We start from the raw sequence: 20,123 nt of genomic DNA, 5'->3' as shown, positions 1-20,123 counted from the left end.
GTTTTTTGATTGAGTGGCCGTAAGATACGTAAGATACTTTAATCATCCTCTACAAAGAGAAGCACATTAATGACTTTCTGGCCTTGTTTGTTAAGTGTTTCACAGGCTAGGACTTCCACGCTAAATTTCAAAATGAAATTTGGAATTTAACTTTACAAGCTGAAAACAGAACGATATAAAAGCAGTATTAGTGATGGAAAATTTTTATTTCCTTTAAGGGTAGGGTGACCAGGCGTTCCGTTTTCTGGGATTGTACCGACTTTGAGCAAAATGTCCCGATATCCTCAAAAAGGTCTTGGTGACGTTGCCTAATTTTCCATGTAATGCTATTTTTCTGAACTATTTTAAATATATAGTTAAAATTAATAATACATAGCATTGTTAACATAGCATTTAACATTATCGTAGAAACGGAAATAGGGGTGCATTTTACATCTAGGATTATCAAAGTGCGTAGACGTATTAATAATAAATAATGCAAACTGTACCGGAGGAGGAGGGAATTACTGCAACCTCTACTGTTGCATTCAAAAACAGGTTGACTTTCACTGTTTTCTACAGCAGATGGCACACTACAGCCATGATGTTGCTGATGGATGCGCTTGAAAGGCAGTAACAAACAATCCAAAGAACTGCATGTGTTCTTCGGTCGGTTTCCTGTTTTCTAGGCGGAAAAACCAGAGTTTCCAAGAGATGAAAACGTGCACTCCTCACCAGAGAGCGAATAACTCGCCCACGTTAAAAAATAAAAGATAATAAAAAAAAACTGATAAAAGAAATAAATGAAAACAATAAAAAATAACTTGCAAACAAAACAAGATCATAAAAAACGGAACTAATACAGTATTTATGAATCGCGTAGGTTTTTTTATTTATTTAAAATATATTTCAATTTTTGGTCCTGCTGTATAGTTGTTTTCTTATATAAAATGATAGTTATACCTAGATTGATTACTTGTTTATTATAGTTCACTGATAAATAAAATTATCACTGACTGATAATTCTATTTGAAGCAAAACTACAAAAGATTAGATTGCCCACCCCCAGGGCTTTTATAGCTTTGTCTCGGTAGAGCCTGGATATTTTAACGTAAGAGTGCATTTTGTCCCAGTTGTTCCATCTTCAGAATACGTTTTGTCCCGATTTTCATCCCAGAAAATTGGGTCACCCTATTAATCACAGATAAAAGAACATGATCTGACACCTGCGTAAAATCCAGCCAAAAAACATCAACAATCAATTGAACATACCAGGAAGGAGTGATGAATATATTTTAAAGGTTAAAAATAATAAATAAATTGTAATGCAAATTAAAACTTCTCACAAAATACATAATTAAATTTTATTATATAATATTAGCAGTAAACCCGATCTAAAAATTATACAATCACATCGTTATCGAATCATTACATTTTTTTTCCCCAATGGCTTTCTAGTGTTTCGTTCGAAGAGACTTCTCTTCTCTTCCTTCCACTGAGATGAGTGAAACACCTGGAAGTCTAGGTATACCGTCTCGCATCTTCTATCATCGGAGTAAGAGGAGGGAGTTGGTATCTTCCATTCTTAAAATGTATTATTGAAACTGGAATCTTTGACGTAAAGTGCCGACCTCGCCGTTGACCTTTCTCGCCCTGAAGTGCGGTATCGGGATTGATTTTTTCTATAGAACGAAGATATTTACACCTAAAACCAAAGAAGCATCTCATAAAAATATAAAATAGTATTTAGTTATTTAGTCAGGCGCGTAAATATAAATTCTCAAGGGGAACCATGCGAAATTTTACTAATCTCCCCTACAATACAAATAAAACCCCCTACTCTACAAAGAAAATTAAACACCGTTTAATTTTTTGTAGAGGGGAAGAAATGCTTTATTTACAAGTATTTGATATTTATGCTTCTTCAACGTAATCTCCAGCTTCCTGCATAGTTCAATCTCAAACATGCAGGATGCATCTGATATCAGCAGTAGCCCAATTTCTTTATCTCTTCCCCCCCACCCTTTTATGAATGGCGTGGGAGCGATCTATTGTTCGCAGTGTGTAGTGTTGTCCAACGGCGTTGATCTCTGTGTGCCTGCATTTTATGGAACAAATCAGTCAGGAGTCTACCACATTCATTTTAATTTTTCTCTGGTGCGACCTCAGTTTTTATCCAAAAACGCTGATCTTGCTTCAAAAACATGGTTCAGAGTCTGCAACATTGCATGCATGCTTCTGTCCACGCATAGCCTACGACACGAGGTCCCTACTCACAAATGCACAAATGCGTGTAGGTCACTATGCCCTCGCGGTAGCACAGTGATTACGAGCGTCGTGCACTTACACCATGTGGAAAAGGGCCAGGGTTTGAATTCCGGTGAGATGGAAGGAATTTTTATACTTTTTTTTTTTCACACTGTGATCAAGTTAGTCTGTCTCGGAATAAGGTTGCATGGTTTATCTCTAAGAAACAGGAGTTTTTCTTCCAGCGAACAGGCAAACCAACATGCAATTACAGAAAATATATTGACAACTCATCACCATTAACACACACTGCGCGACAGTATTTCCACTACTTTTTGAACGACCCTCATATGTGTTCTAGAAGATGTCTATTCGTGAACTATTTTTGTTTCCATCCTGTCTCAATTTATACGTTTAAAAAAATGTGATCAGGACGTAAACAATAAAAGGCATGATTTGGTTAAATTCTGTTTTACTTCGGATCTAAATGTAACTAATCCTCTCTCTATCACATTTTTCTTGTTCGTGAATCTATGTCCCATGGTGATATAAGCAATTCAACTGAGAAGATGTAAATTGAACTCGGTGGACAGAATAACCATTGTGTCAACCTAATACGACGAATTGGTCAAGAAAATTTAAATTATGAATTAAAGTTACAATGCAATAATAAAACAATATAAAACATTGAACTAGTGAAAAACAAATTTAAGGTTATTACATTAAAAAGAGAGTTATCGAAACCACAATGTCGAAATATTGTATATGGTGGGTCACATGCTCCAACGAAAATGTTAAGTTTAATAGGAACTAAACAATATAAGTTCTAAAAGCAATGTGTATTATATATACAGTGTGTGTGTGTGTGTGTGTGTGTGTGTGTGTGTGTGTGTGTGTGTGTGTGTGTGTGTGTGTGTGTGTGTGTGTGTGTGTGTGTGTGTGTGTTAACGATGTCCTGTCTTTCGAATGGAGTAGTTGTTGCTTTGCTATCGAAAGCTACAAAACTTAGTATTTATCTTCTCGATCTGCTAACTGAAGGGAAGCCTATGATCGAACAGGATGCCAAGATCTATATGCGCTTGCACTGTAGGTATAGTGGAAATGCCATGCATTGCGTTAGGTTGTGTGTGAGTGTGGGGAGTATTTCAGTGAAAATGTCATCAGTGCTGATTTTTGAGGAATAACTAGCAAGTTAAAGCTCGAAAGGTAGCATTCCAATTCTGTAAGCTTCTGCGTGGTGAGAGCAGCAGTGTCGTCAGGAGTGCTACTTCGGTGCTCACTTTCATATCGGTGGCGTAGGCTGTAATATCTTCACTATTTGAAACGAAGGGGATAATTATTACAGTGAACAGAACCCCTGACAACACACTGCCCTGGGACATTCCTGTTGTCACCTTAGAAGAAAGGGAAGGGCAATCAGCATTAGTAGTGGCCAACGATGCAAGAAAGCAAGTTTATACAGCAACAGCCAGGAAAAAAAATAAAATAAAAATAATTCCCATTTCTACTTATCCATTCCCTCCAATAATCTTAAATTTATTTAAGCTATTAACTTCCACAACAACACATGGAAGTTTGTTCCACCAATCAACCACGCACTGACTAAAGACAAACTTCCGCACATTTATTTTACAACCGTCCTTCCTCAATTTAATAAATTTATTAATGACGCGTGTAGTCCGAGCAAGAGGCGAGAATCCCAACAGCACTGAGCTGGTTCAATCTATTCAAATCATTAAACGCCTCAAACAGATCACCTCGCAGGTACCTAATCTGAAGACGCTGCAATTTTCAGAACTGAAGCATTTCTTGGTAACAGCACCCCTTTGTTCTCCCCCCCCCCCCCAATCTTGTTACCCTTCTCTGTACTCGCTCCAGTAGCTCTACATCTTCCTAAAATGAGGCCTCCAAAATGAAGAAAATGGAAATTCAATCATTTAAGGGGAAAAAATCTTTTTTTTTTTTTAATGCTATTGCGCCCGTTTCCCCTAATGGTTTTTAATTTGAGTCATTATGCTATGGCTAAAACATTTTTAAACCATGAATTCGAATCAACAGTTATTTATTATTTTTTAATTTATTTTTTGACAAACATTTGTGGTCCAGGAACATGGAAAATGGGAAATAAATAAATTAAAAATTAAATCTGCAAAGATGGAGAAAAAAAAATAAAAGAATTAAGGATAGTGCCCCAACTTTATCACGTAGATACTGCATAACTTAGGTCTCTATAATTCAAAATTGTCTTTCGTTTGAAGTAAAAATAATTAATAAGTCGGCTATTCGTTTACAGTCTATTACTGTTCCTGCATTTGGCAGGAACAGTAATAGACGGCGAATGAAGAGAATATAAAAACAACACCATCGCATAAAAGAACTCTGAAACTACAAAATATCGAGATTCGATAAATAACTCAGTTCCACTATTAGAAAGCATTTACAGATGTGACTGAAGACTTCAGTTACTTTTCTTTATCGTACTGCCAAAAGAGTTTAAAGGATTCTAAAACAATCGATTATGAAAAAGTGGATCAAGGTTTTATGCAATGATGTATTACACTCATATGATATTTTTAAAACAAAGGAATGGCTTCTTCTGATAAGACAAGTTCTCAAAATGAAGCCTTCACGGTATTGGCGTTGCTTAAGGAGAAGTAATTGCTCCCAAAATAAAATTTAAAATTCAAAATGAAATACTTCAGATGACAAAATACATCAAACTTAATGCAAATTTGGCAGAATTATTGGAGAATATTAACAGCTTTAACTTACTTTTACAAGGAAGAGGGATAAATTATAACCGCCGACCGGGTTAGCCTGGCAACCCAAAGGTCGCGGGTTCGAATCCCGCCTCGGGCTTGGATCAAAGTACTGCAAAAACCTTGGGAGGTGCATTATGGCCACAGAAGCCGATGCGCCAACAACTACCAAAAAAAAAAAAAAAAATTATAACCAATATTACTATTTTTGCTATATTTTTTTTAAATTATCCGATTTTTGAAATGTTTTCTACTGATGTAATGTAGTCAGTAGAATAGCTGTGCACAAACAAATTTATTGAAACACTACAAGACGAAAATCTTTGTGATAGATTGTTAATACCAAAAGAAATGAATTCTGAAATGAATAGAAACAGTTTTAAGAACATCCATTTTCTCTTTGATAATAAATACGAACGTGATTGTGTGTGACCAGATTTGAACTCAGGCATTTTCCATGATGTGGAAGGGAAGTGACAGAAACCTCTATGCTAACCACTAGGACCCAAATGACCACCACCGTAACCCATCACCTAATTCACTTTGACAATCTCTGCTTTCGGTGATCCCTTTTTGAGTAAATAAAAATCTTACTTGGTTATAAGCTCAGCGCTCTTTTTCGTTTCAGAATCTACGTTGCTTTTAATTTACTGGAGGTACGGTGTAATTTTCTCGGGGTATTTCTCAGAAGCATAAGCTCAAGCTTCCTGGCACCATATGGCTAATAATAATAATAACACTCTCAGAATCGCGTGTCCAACGTCTTGGGAAATATAGCTCCAGGTGATTTGTGCCTCACCCTTTCAGAATTTTTATTTTATTGAACAATGCATGCATTGCAACGTACTCATTTACAATGCATTTGAAGAATGAATAAAATTTTAAGACAAATAAGAGGATAGATAAATTAGGATTATACAATACTGCAATCAATTTTTAAAAAGGCAGAATTCGATGTTGAATATACCCCAGGCGATTTATAACCAGTAGAGGATCGACAGAGAGTTAATGGTAACGTTACTATTGTTATAGACTAGCCGTTGTGTGTTTTTAATAAGGTCTATTGTGCTTGTTGGTTACAGATGATAGCCTGCTGATTGGGCCAAATTCTCCAATATCACTGATGTGGAACGTTTCGACTGATATTGAGCTTGAAAGGAGAGTGGAAATTGAATAACTGAATGAGTTCTAGCACGTTCTAGTGATTTGAAAGGATTCCAGATTCATAGCCTTGTCAGTGATAAAAAAAAAGTTTCTGTCAGCAACGTATCTGATAAAATGGAATTTTATTTCAGAAGACCTTTTGGAATGAGTTTGGGATGAAGGAAACGTAGTCGAATTGAGTTAGAATTTTCTTTTGAAATCAATCAAAAAAGATACTCCTTTTGGGGATTAAAAAAAGCCAGCTTATAAATACTAATGTAAAACAGTTTTTTTTTTGTTGTTGTTAATAGCAGTAAAAACATACAAGAATCACCTCATGAATGTCAACATATTGTTACGGTTGAAAGGGCTGGGTTCGAATTCCGTCAGGACTGGAACAAACTATCTCGAGATATTCAAACTATCTCAAACTATTAGCTATCTCGAGACATACTTAAAAAAAAAAAAAAACAAATTACAGTTGAAAACATTACTTATATTGTTTTCAACCGTAATTGAAAACATTCGAATACGTCTCTTTTTAAAATTGATGGAACTTTCATTTAAGATAAAGATTAGTATTTACTGCAAGAGCTTTTACAGCAGCTTGCAATAAACTAAACGCAACGAGCTGCAAGTGATTTAATAAACAGAACTGAAATACGAAGGTACATATTTGAGCTGGATTTTTTAAGAAATTAAATCATACAATAGATGACAATTTGTTAAAATCAATATAATGCGGAGCGCTATGAAACCGCTTTTGGAGATGTTAGAAGTGTTATCGATTTTCCAAATTCTCCGGGACGACCACATAAGGTCAGAGGAGTTCAAAGATAGAAATACAAGAACATTACCGCAATCAGTAGTCTCACGGGCTAGAACCATTTTCACTCAAAGAGCGTACTTCTGTACCCTTGTGCTTGACCACTTGGCTACTACGAGTGGTTACTATTGTGATCTCCTAACTTCCTGAAACCACCTGTAATGAAGAAGAAGCAACCAAGCATTTTATCCAAAAAGTTTGTTTCCTCCATGACAACGCCTGTATACAATTGGCTAAACTGATTGTGAATACACTGAAATGGAATGGGATGTAATTCTCTATCTTTATAGTGCTGACTTTTCACCTTCGGCTTTCATCTGATTGTTCTACTGATTGGGCTAGCGTTCAGGGGCCGTCTTACAGACGACACAACACATGAAAGTGCCTTTGAAAGAAATTCAAGTCGAACGATGAGGTGAAAATACAGTCCCAAAATGGTGTCGACATCAACTCAAATGTTATGAAAACTCACAGAACATTAGAATAAATATATTATGAAAGAGGGTGAGTACTTCAAAAAGCGACATATAAAAAAGTTCGAGCCAAATTTAGCTCTTCCCTCTTCACAGATAAAGATGAACTGAAATTGCTACAGAGAAATAAAAACTAAACATAGCAGATAATCTAATTGAATCTGTTAATCATGGAAACAAAAATTCCTCCATAATGAAATTAAGCATCAGTTGCCTTAAAATATTCTTGTGCCTTTTTAGAATAAAATTAAAACATATGAGTACGTTGAGTTATAGAGCCCTGTTTGGGTCTTCCGGATGCCCGAAGAATGTTATTTACCAGGTGTGTGAGTTCCAACTCCGACATTTGGGGGTGATCTTTACCTTTATTGCCACTTAAGACCATTGGTCACCATTCCTGAAGCAATAAATGCCATGCAGTACACTGATATTCTCTGAACAATTCGCTCTTCCTACACGGTGGCAGGCAGTATCCGAAAGGTGCTTTTCTGGTTCCGCAATGACAATGCACCATATCATCTTGCACAACTTGTTAATGACTTAGTTTGAAGAAAAAGGCGTGCAAAACCTTCATTGGCTACCCACAGCGCCGATTTTAGTTCCATTGAACATGGGATGAAATAGAACGTCTTCTTCGGACCGAGCAGGGCCAAAACGCCTGCAATCAGTAGCTGTTGTGTTGAAGAAAGACTGGATCCAAATACTGCCTTACTGTTATCAAAAGTTGCTTTTGTGAGTATCAACGAGGATACAGTGTGTAATAAACGCTAAAGGTGAGTTGATACGTTATTTAATATGGTATCAATAGAAGGTTCTTTGAACCATGAAGATGTAAAAGGTAACTTTTGGTAACAATGTAAAAGAGACGTTCGCTAGAACAGACACAGATTAGCAAAAAGATTATTTTGGATAACTGAATAATATCTATTACTTTTGCAATTAAAAATGTAATTAAACTGAAAAGTAAATATGATATTAGAAAATGCCAAACTTTATCCTAAAGTTGCTTACCTCTCTATCCAGCTGCGGTCACTAATAGGATGGCAAGTGTATCTTTCCATTCCAGAGCGGCTCAGATGAATCTCACCGTCTTTAAAAGTTCCATGGTTCGATGACAATAGTAAACTGCTAGATTTTCTGGCTAAAGTAGAGTATGGTGAATCATTAATATAGTGCTGACTATCACTGGACTTTCCCTCTGCAACAGAAACCAACTGCTTATCCCTATCAAACGCACTCAGTTGGTGATAATGTCCGATAACAGGCGCTTCATCTGAAATGGTTTTTGAATAATGATTTCCAGATCCTCTTCTACTCAAACAATTCGTGTTAGTGGGAATAATTATCTCTGCTTGGTTTCTTCTTGTCTGCTTATTTTTAATCTCTTTCAGCTGAGGACTTTGGGTGTGGAACGAAGATTCCTTGGTATCTATTATACGTTGGTAGTTACTTGAACTCTCTTTCGGCTGCCGGGCGTGCACGTTTTTGTTATCTTCCAATGTCCTTGTCACCCGACTGTTTCTATAGGTACCGAAATTTGACAAAAAATTAACTTTGGGAGACGTTATATGTGGTAGACATTGCGTAGATTCTGTTGGAGTTACTTCCTTTCTCTTTTCCGATTGGGCTGCATTCCTAGCCTTCTTCTCCTCCAAATATATTTGTTTATAGGTTTTACTTTGCATTATTTTTAACTGCTGAACCGTATTCAGTTGTAAAAAATTCGGTGGCAATTTCAAAACCGACACATCTGAAGCAGGAGACCCGTTGCAAAGGTAAGGACTTAAGGACGAAGCTACCATCCCGATTTGTGGTCGACGGTATGACGCAACGGGGATACGAGGGAATTTAACTTGAGGAGAGTCAACATTCGTCATGGCTTTACATATAGGGGTAGTTGATAATTTTCCATTTTTAATTTCATTACAATTTTCCACGGTCTCAGAGCTGGCTTCTTTTAGACTAACAGCGTTTACGTTCTCCCAGTCCGGTACATTCTGCGAAACATCGGTATCATCTGTTGTACGAATATCCCTATTTTCATTTGGCTCCTCTTCTGAAATCTTAAAGTTAACTGATCTGTTCACTGGTGGCCATTTCTTTCGACTTTTGGTCTTATGACCTGAGGATGACAAATTCAAAGAGCCTTTCTCTCTAACAGAATTATTCGACAACCTTGAATCGCCATGTTTTATCTCACAGCTATGAACAGTACAACCTGTTTTATTAAGAGTAACATCATTTGAGAAAATTGTAGAAGAATTATTTCTATTTAATGAACTATTTTCACTTGTCCCGTTGTTTATTTTTGTACAAATATCAGGCATAAACACCTCGATTACAGAAGGTACGGTATTACAAGCTGGATTATTACGAGTTTTACGTTTTGAAATACTCACGATTTCTGGAGAGGTTATCGAGAGGTCTAAAGTTATTTCTTTTTTGGACCGCTGAGAATGTTTTATAGTTTTATCAGCAGTCTTAAGAGTGCTAGACCTTGAAGATTCGAGAGACTTTTTCCGAACAGATTCAAGTGAATTTGGTGTGGCTGGTTTCCAAAGTTCTCTAGGAGACGTGCACAAAGATTTTGATTTCCTTACGAATCTCTCCTTCCTGTTTTGGGAAATCTTATCACATTCAAAATTTATTCCAGCTCCTTCTATATTTTTCTTAGATAATAACTGAAAATCTGCCCTGTGTTCAGGATGCGAGTTATTGTAATCACCTTCATTTTTTGAACCCGTGTACGATTTGCTTCTTTTAATATCTGTTGACAATAAAGCTTTTCGCTGGTTCGTTATTTTGCAAAAATAAGTTTTCACACGCTGAGGAACTGGATCTGAGTAAACAATGTGTCTTTTTGGTTTTTTTAACTTGGTACCAACAGCATAGTCTTTCTGAACTTTTTGCACAGTGTCTACATTCAGAGATTTATCTTCGAAACACAGCGAATCTTGAGAAAACGACTCAAGGGAATCGAAAAATTCATTTTCGGACATTGGGTTCAATTTCAGTAGCAAAGGACTTAACCAATTCTGGAGCTTGTAATTAAAAACAACTGCTGAAGAACGCCCTCTTTAGCTCTTCTTACGAAATTATCAGCTGAAAAAGGCAATGTTTTTTAAAGTTTAATCCCATGTAACGTCTAATACTTGATAAAAACAGAATTTTTTATTCTATAAAAAATTAAAAAAAAAAGCAAATCTGGAGAAATAACCCCTTTCCATATACCACTACATGCTATATGGAAAGGGGTTATTTTTCCAGATTTAACAGACTTTCTCCGGATGTTGCAAAAAAATATCAAAAGAAAGCTGCTATTTGTATGAAATTACAACCCCAAGATCTCTAGCAAAGGATGCAAAGCAGATCAGCAAATTTCTTTACTAATATTAATGGAAGAAAGGAGTTGAATCACATTGGTCCCCTTGATGTCAATGGTTTAACTGCTAATGATCCTGCTCAACTTGCTGACAAACTGAATAGGTATTTTACATCTATATTCACACATGAGGAATTCTTTAGGGAAGGGGATGCCAGACGTTTATCAAACTTACAACGATTACAACACATGATATCACCTGTGGTATCATAAGTTTCCGCCCAGTTATCACAAAATCTAAATGATTTTACGATAATTGAGAGGAAAGTGAAAGAGAAATTGTTGAAGGCAAACATAAAAAACGCCTGGAGTGGGTCGGATCTGTCCAATTATATTAAAGGAGGTAAGCAAATCCTTAGCCATAATTATGAGGGCATCTTTGGATTCAAGGGAAGTCCCTATGGACTAGAGCTGGGCGAATGTATCCCCAGTCCACAAAGGATGATTAAAAGGTGAAACGAGTAATTACAGACCTGTTAGCTTTACTTCTTCCAGGGAAATAATGGAGTCACTGGTTAAAGAAGTAATACAGAACCATATGGATAGGAATGCAATTATGCTGCAGTCACATTATGCATTTGTTAAGGGAGGATCGTATCTGACCAAGCTGAATGAATACTAGGATGCAGTAACAAAGGAACTGGATGCAAAAAATAATTTTTGATACGTCTATTTGGATTTCAGGAAATCTTTTAATACTGTTGCACATAAAATACTGCTGTATAAATTGGAACAGTGTGGGGTTAAGAGCAAAGTTACTGGTCTGGAAAAAGGGATGGCTCAGTGGGAGAAGACAGACAGTGGTTATTAATGGGTACTTCGTGGACTGCTATTAGTGGAGTCCCCCAAGATTTGGCATTGGGCCCATTGTTGTATTCAATATTTATTAATGATATCGATGAAGGTAATCAGGCCTAACGTCTTTGCAGATGATACAAAAGTTGGCAGGGTGGTTGATAACAGTAATCAAATTAAACTACTGCAACAAGATCTAGAAAAATTGGGCAGATGGGCTGAGAAATGGCAGCTGAATTTAACATTGACAAATGCAAGGTATTGCATATGGGTACCAGTAATCCCAGATTAATGTACCTATTGATGGCATTATACTCAGGGTAGAAAAAAATGGAAAAGTTGAGGTAATTGCGCAGTCAGATATGAAATTCTCTGACAGTGCAGACAGGCTGCCAGGACAGCTCATGTGATTTTGTCATTGATATACTGGAACTTTGCTAGCAGGGATAAGGTGGTGATTATCCCATTGTACAAGGCAATTTCACCATTTGTGTCAATGACAAAATCCCCATTCACGCTCATTTACATGCTCCGTATAGTAATAGCAGCCACGAAATGTCTACCTACTGTACAACGCAATGATTAGGCTGCATCTTGAGAGCCGTATATAGGCTGGAGGTTTCATTTTAGGAAGTATGTAATTCTGCTGGAACGGGCAGGGCCGCCGCCAGTGGGTAGGCGAAGTAAGCGTCGCTTACGGGCGGCAGTTCAAGAGGGCGCCGAAATTTTTTTCGATATTGTTTTCTGATTGGTTAACGCTTATCAGTATTCAATGTTTAGGGCGGCAAATTTTATTTTGCTTACTGGCAACGCATAGGAACGCAGCGCCACTGAGAACGGGTACAGAAAAGGGAGCGTGAAGGAAACAATAGGGTGGTCTTACTTCGGTTCTACAAATTGCAATTTCCGGAGAATAGGTAACTGTGAAGTGATCTGATTGAGATGTTTAAAGTTCTGAATGTATTCAGTAAGCTGAATGTTAAATGGCATTCTTCTTCTTGCTCAGACTACACACATGAGGGGTCATACATTCAAATTGAGGAAGGATGGGTATAGGATAAATGTGCAAAAGTTTGCCTCAACTACCCACTTCCACAACAACAACAACAGATGTAAATATGTTTCAAATTTATATCTGTTGTTGTTGTGGAAGTGAGTAGTTTGAATAAATTCAGGCAAAAAGTAGACACATTACTGTATTGGACGGGTTGGCCACAGACGTTGTGGGTTTTTTTTTTTTTTTTAGCTGGTGCTTTATAAGTTTGCTTTTCGTATCATTTGCCATTACTAATACTAATACTATAACGTCAAGATGGTATACCAGACTTCCGGGGCGCTTATCATTCGAATTTATCAAAATACAAATGAACTTTCAGAAGCTGAAACTTCTCTATTTTTTTTTTTTTTTTTTCTTCAAGGCAACGACGGAATCAAACAAAGCTGTGCCACTGTTCAATACATTACCCTTAAAAGTGCAGTATCTCCCCTCATCCCTCCGGTATAAGAGTTCCTCATGCATTTAACCATAATTTGTTATATTGAAAAAAAGTTATTTTTTATCGATATAACAATATAAAAATATCTAAAATAAAAAAGAAGTGTAATGCACATATTGTTGAAGTCAGTTTCTGCGAAAACACCACAGTTTAGAGATTCTTGAGGTAGGCAGACCCCATTCAGTTTCTCCGTTTTTATTGTCTTGAAAACAGAATCCAAAAGTAGGCTCAGATACGTCGTTAAGCGTTGTCTAGTATGTTTGTTTAATGTGCTGGGTATACAGAAATACCAATCTTATATTTAGATTTCATGGAATAAATGTTCGTTTCCCATTAATTTAATATTAAATAACCTACGTCATGTCTTTCACTCAACATCTCAAAACTAATTAATTTGCTGTTTGCACAAGAAACAAGAAATGAAGCGTCCGTGCGTCCATCCCAGCTTATAGTCATTCCCTGCACATTGCGAAACTTATGGAATGATAGGTTAGGTTGAAGTGTGTGCTAAGCACCAAAGCAAGATGAGGTGTCAGTATACTGATTCTCTAATTGCGTGTATTCTTCGGTCGGTTTGTTGGACGAAAAATTCGAGTTACTGATTCTCTAATTGCGTGTATTCTTCGGTCGGTTTGTTGGACGAAAAATTCGAGTTTTCAGAAGAAAAGCATGCAATCCTCGCCTGAGAAGTAAATCAGCCAAGCTGTGAAAATAGCACATAAAAATCCTTTCCGTCGTTCGAACACATGCGTTTTCCATCCAGTGTGGAAGAATGGTGATTATAACCACTGCGCTACCGCAAAGGCATTGGATCATTTAACTGCACAGATTAACTGAAGCAGTTATTACAACGAAACGTTAATAATAATTGCTTCTGTGAATTATATTTTATTCCAATCATTGCTAGCAAACTGCTTGTATTTTGGGTTCTCTTTATTATTTTGCGGGATAAAACACCCGAAAAATAAGAGAAAAATTATATATCTTCTAATTGACTGGACCACTAGTGTCTATTGGAAGAAAAACAAGTTCATTTTCTCTCCTCATGGCACTCTTAACATCGGCTGGCAATTCCACATGATATGAAAGCCGTGTGGCAAACTAGTCGGAATTTGTGAAAACATTTACATTTGTGAATAACACACAATTTGATGCTAAATGAGATCAAACAATCAATCAATAATTTATATATATATATATATATATATATATATAGGCAACGATGAGGCTTCGGCTGGCATCGGATACTTACTTTTTGGTCAAAATTCTCGGTTGTAGTCAGAATTACAAATAAACCGCATAATTGAAGGCTAATAAATTCAAATTCATGGCAAGATTCAATCGTTTATTTTATAGACAAAACAGGGCTAGGTAATTGTCACTTTAAAATTAAATGCATAATTTACAACCTGTTTCTTCCCATTTACTACTATCTGATGTGTTCATAGAGAAGAAGCATCTCTTTTTTTACAATGTAGCTCTTGTAAGACACTGTAGATGCATATTACGGTGACAGCGATCCAGCAGCGAAACTACAAAATTTTGTCTCCCCTCTCCCGTGCTCTTCTAACTCTCTCGCGGTACAGCAGAATTGCTGATAGTTTCACCACTATAAAGATCTTATTAGCTATTTAATAAACAGAATTATTGTACCAATAAACAGAATTATACTGAATTTCTGTTGAATGATAACAGAATGGAGTGTTGCAAATTCAAATGATTATTATGAAAGTGATGTACACATACCTTCCCAAAAGAATACTACTTTCGTAATGTCGTTTTCATTTTCTTGAATCATATTTTAATTAACTTACTCCTTCTTAAAACAGAACAATTAGAAATAATATATCACTAGACGCATTTAAGCCTAACACGATACGAATATGGTGAGAACAAAAACTCCGCCCTCTGTGAACGAAAAATTAATCTGTTTCTATTTAACTTTAACCAAATTACAGCAATGAACAAGGAGTATATATTTATATAAATCGTGTGATTCGCACAAAATGTAAGCAAATTGTGAGGTAACTTGTACAATACAAAATTCTTACTGTCCCCACAAGTGTATTTTCTGTTTTCTGAAAAATTACTTAGCATTTTACCAAATTCAAAAAGAGTACTGTGGTCATTATTTTTTTTTTAACAACACCGAAGCTTATCGCCTATATTATATATATATATATATAATATAGGCGATGTAATTTATTTTGTCAGTGTGTGTAAAGTGTGTTCAGTGTCTAACAGCATCAGAGGTTTCCCCCATCTCCTCGTTGCTTTCATTGTTAGTGTACCATTTTACTGGGAAGGACAGAGATTTAAAAGTGTGAGGTTCATGTGAGTGTGTAATGTCATGTACCGTTGTTCTTCTGGTAATTTAGCAGCTGGACCCCTGCTAAGGTCCAACGTTGCCAGCACTTCACCCCGTGGAGCCAGACCAGGGACCCAGTAGTTTAATTTTGTACTCTGGCAGGTCCTGCCAGCTAGTTTCCTGAGATTTCGGTGGGTCGTCAGTGTGTTTTCATGGGCGATTTCACGTTGTGCGGGCTAAAAAATCAGGCATAACTCGCGAGTAAGGGCCGTATTTTCCCATTACATACTGCACCTGTGGCATACGAAGTTTTTAGGGCTCTCGAAAAACCAGGGACTCAAAAAATTATAATTCAAATAGAATTCAACGATTTTATTTCAACAATAAACTTCTGCAAATTAAATTTTAAGATAAATTCTTTCTTTCTATTGTTAGAATAAAATTGGAATAAAATATAATTCTATTTGAATTATAATTTTTTGGGTCTTTTTCGTATACCAAAAATGCTAATCCCTTGTCACAGTGCCTAATTCGAAAAGATGGTCCTGTACCCAGAACAAACATCAAAATACAGCCCTGCTCAAGAGGAAATTCTACTATCTTCACCCTAGTGTCTTAATTAATTAATGGAAATGAATTTTGAATTGTATGGATCACAATTTATTTGCAGACCTTCCAAGATTTTAATTTAAATTTAAATGAAGTAGCAATTAAAACATTATGGTGTTTCATATACAGGGTCATCAAACATGGTGTCCGTGATTTCCCTTTTAATTATCTTCGGAAATATTTGATCGATTGCTGTGATCGTAGCAAGCAAACAGTATGGTAATTCACTAAGTTTTATGCACGGCCATTTTACTGACACTGACTGAAGTGGTGCGCGTAGGAGTCATTCTGCGCAAACTTACGGCGCAGCCAAGTTGAGGTGTTAACTAAAACTTAGTGAGTTACCACATTGTTTGCTGTTACGATCACAACAATCGATCAAATATTTCCGAAGATAATTAAAAGAGAAATCACGGACACCTTTTTCGATGACCCTGTATAGTGTTTTTTACACTGTGACTTGAGCATTGTGATTTTTTCAAACCGAGGCACGATGTGAAAAAAAACGTATTCAGGTCCTTTCTAGACTGATAGGAATTATTTCTCAGGGTTAGAAGCAGTAGCGTAGGAACGCCATGGCATTGTGGAAGGTGACAAGGGCGCCGGTATCAGAAGGGCACACTGACAGGCCACATCGGTACCATGTCAAGCTATTTCGACACCCGAGGCTTGCTGACGAAATGGTACCCCTATATGATGTCGCATTAGGATGAGAGCAGAGGGCGAGATGAAAATTAATTTTTGCCAAACGTTTTTAGCATTAGCATTAGTAGAGGCATTTGATGCAAGAAAGCAAGCCTATGCAGCATCAGCCAAAAAAAAAACCAAAAAAAAAACCACTTCCACTTCACCCGTGTTCGTTCGAAATACCTGTCCAGCTGAGCCTTAAACTTATTTAGGTTATCAACGTCCACGACAAGGGATGGAAGTCTGTTCCACCAACCAACCACCCGCTGGTTTTCAGAGGACGATTCAAGCCTGCATGCATCCTTAAATCTGAATACATACTGCATAGCAGCTTAGCTCTATTTGACATTCAGACCCTAACTCTGAAGGGACCAATCAAGCGAACGCTTCATCAGCGCATGCTCGAATGCATAACAGTTCGCAATTCACGCATTGAGTACGTTCTACGATACTGAATAAGTTAGAGCTTATAAATAATGTGCGTTTTTGCTTGCTATATAAACAGGTAATCGTGAATACTGTGATTTATAATTTAAATAAAACAACAAAAGCCGAATTAATTTTAGACATGCCACCAAAGAAAAAAGCGGACATCAGTACCGCGTAGAAATACTACATAACCCCAGGAGTTCACATCTGGTGAGTGTGGGCTTGGCACATTCAAGGTCCTGAGCTGGATATCATCATTCTCTTTCTTGGTGATTCCTTTCTATTTCTCTCTCTCAGGGTAACTCGGGAATTTTTTTTTTTTTTTGGCTAGTGCAGCATAAGCCTTGGGCTTCCTTGCACCATATGGCATATAATGATAATAATAATAATAATAATAATAAACAAAACAAAAAACATTCCGCTAGCTTACAAAATTGGCTTATCATGAGCCTCTCCAAACCTGAAAGTGACAACAAAAACGAACATAATTCAATGAGGATGAAACAAATGATGATGCAATTTGATATTGTCACTAGTTCCTAAATTTGAATTTTTTTTTTTTTTTTTTTGAAACTGTCCTCTAAAATGTCAGAGTCACTCGGATATTCAGCAACTGCAACAGAATTAGGGGAAATTTACGGCAATGTGTGGATGAAACAATATATGGCTACTTGGGACAAAGAAAACACACTCTTTGTCAACGCATGGTGGTATCAAGGATTTATAATACATACTCGCCTCCACATTCATACAGACACGAGATGCACACATAACAAATACATAACATTGAAACTCAAGATGCTCTCCATACTATCGAGCCAGAATAATTCAGAATTGCTAACAGCAATTATATCAACAGCAGTGGCAAAAGTACACTGCTGCCCAGAGAGAGAGAGAATCTCGAATAGGGTGCTGACTGTAGAGGGTTGACCAGGCCTATTTTCCGAATGTGGAATACGCCTTGATCTGGCCTCTACGGATACATAGAAACTAATTGACGAGCTCGACTTCTCGGTATGTGGGACAGGTAGTTGGATAGGTTTTACGGGTACCACTAAGTTGCATATGGCAAATTAAGAGCTACATCTCTTTAGCTCTTAATTCACTCTCAGCAACAGCACTGTTTTCTAAATTGCTTGAAGGCCAGAGGTGCGAACAATGCGTACCCAGTTCTCTCATAATCCATCGTTAAATGGAAAATTTTCTTCGTTCTACGGAAACTATTTTAAATATAATTACCAAGGGAAACTCAAAAAAATTCGCTATAAAGAAGTTCGTTAAACATAGAGTATAGTGTTTTGTGGAAGGCGCCACCGGTGGTTTCCCACATCTGCACCATAGTACTTTGTGAAGTACAGAATCTCTGTAATAGCCAGAAAAGTTTAATGTCCGGTTTGTGTCAAAGTACTGTTATGTTCTGTAGCTTTGCCTTTGGCTGTTTTCCTGCAGAGCCCCTAGTGGGACCCCACGTTGCCCGCCACCACCACTGGGAGGTGAGCCAGGCTGCCCATCATACTCTGTGCGTTAAACAGGGATACGTCTATACTTATTATTTATAATGATTTTACCAATTATTCACAAAAATAAAAAGGCGCATAGCCATGAATTTGCCAAGGGTGCCAAAAACCTAGCTACGCCTCTGGTTAGAAGGGGGATAGGAAATAAAGCTGGGCCTTATCTGCACCAGTGTGTATGCACATACGAAAGGGAGAGACTAAGTTAAGACTAAGGATGGGGCATTTAGTGTGAAAACCAAGGTTATAAAGGGCTAGAGTTTAAGGTGGAATGAGAATTTAAGGGTAAAAAATGTAATTTCAATGATGATTGAAATAGGTAGAATATGATTAAAAAGAAATGATGGAAACTGTTCCATTGGTAATGTAATGCTACACAATATAGAATGAATGCCAGTCTCATATTGAAGGGAATTTAGAAGATTTAGAAGGGAAGATTATCAACCACATAATCTTCTCCATGAAATTCCTAGAAGACAGCTGATACTTCGAGTAGTTTTTAACAACAATAACAATAAAAAAAGATCGTGTTCGACTAGTGATTAGAAATATTTGGCTGATAATTCTGGCCACACAGTGGGTGATTAAAATCACCTCTACAGTCTTAATCTGCCACTGTATACATACATTCCAAAATAAGTCGTTTGGACTTCCAAAATAATCATCATTAAACTGATCATTATTTTCTATACCCAAGATAAAATGAGTATCGATCTTAAATTAAAAACTGATTCATTACTGTATAAAATTAACTCACTGAAGAAATAGAGCTTTCACCTATTCAGATTTGACCCCAGAGATTTGGTATGATTTAAGTGTACTAAATTCGTGTTCAGGATTTTATTGTCATTTCTCCATAGATACAGAATTACACAAAAAAAAAAAAAAATAAATAAATAAAAAAAATAAAAATCTATTTCATTTTCAGGCAAATGTGATAGCATACATTGAAAGGACAGAAATTCTTGGGACACCTGTTCCTGGGCAACATCGACGCTGTCACCCCTCTCACTAGTGAACGAACCCACCGCTTGACAGGTATATAGGTACACTGCATTCATGTAGACTGTAATTCGATGTCAGTATGGATAAACGTCCTGAGTTAACCCACTTTGAGAGGGACAATATTGGATCCCCGACATGGGTAACTCTATCGCAGAGGTTGTACAGAAATTGCACTATCCCAGCTCTCCAGACCTGTATGCAGTACTCAAGGTGTGGTCTGACCATTGCCTTATACAAAGGGATAATCACCTCCTTGTCTTGGCTAGCAAAATTCCTATATATCATTGACAAAATTCCATGCCTTGCTCTGGCAGCCCATCTGCACTGCTCAGAGAACTTCATATCCGACTGCACAATTAACCCAGGCCTTTTTCATTCTCCACCTCCCTGAGTGTAGTACCACACAGTTGGTACATTTCTCTTGGGTTACTGCTACCCATATGCAGTACTTTGCATTTGTCAATGTTAAAC

This window comes from Mastigoproctus giganteus, chromosome 11 (genome assembly GCF_048544385.1).
Source record: "Mastigoproctus giganteus isolate SK-2022 chromosome 11, ASM4854438v1, whole genome shotgun sequence".
NCBI classification, from domain to species: domain Eukaryota; kingdom Metazoa; phylum Arthropoda; class Arachnida; order Uropygi; family Thelyphonidae; genus Mastigoproctus; species Mastigoproctus giganteus.
Note: the sequence above shows the minus strand (reverse complement) of the source record.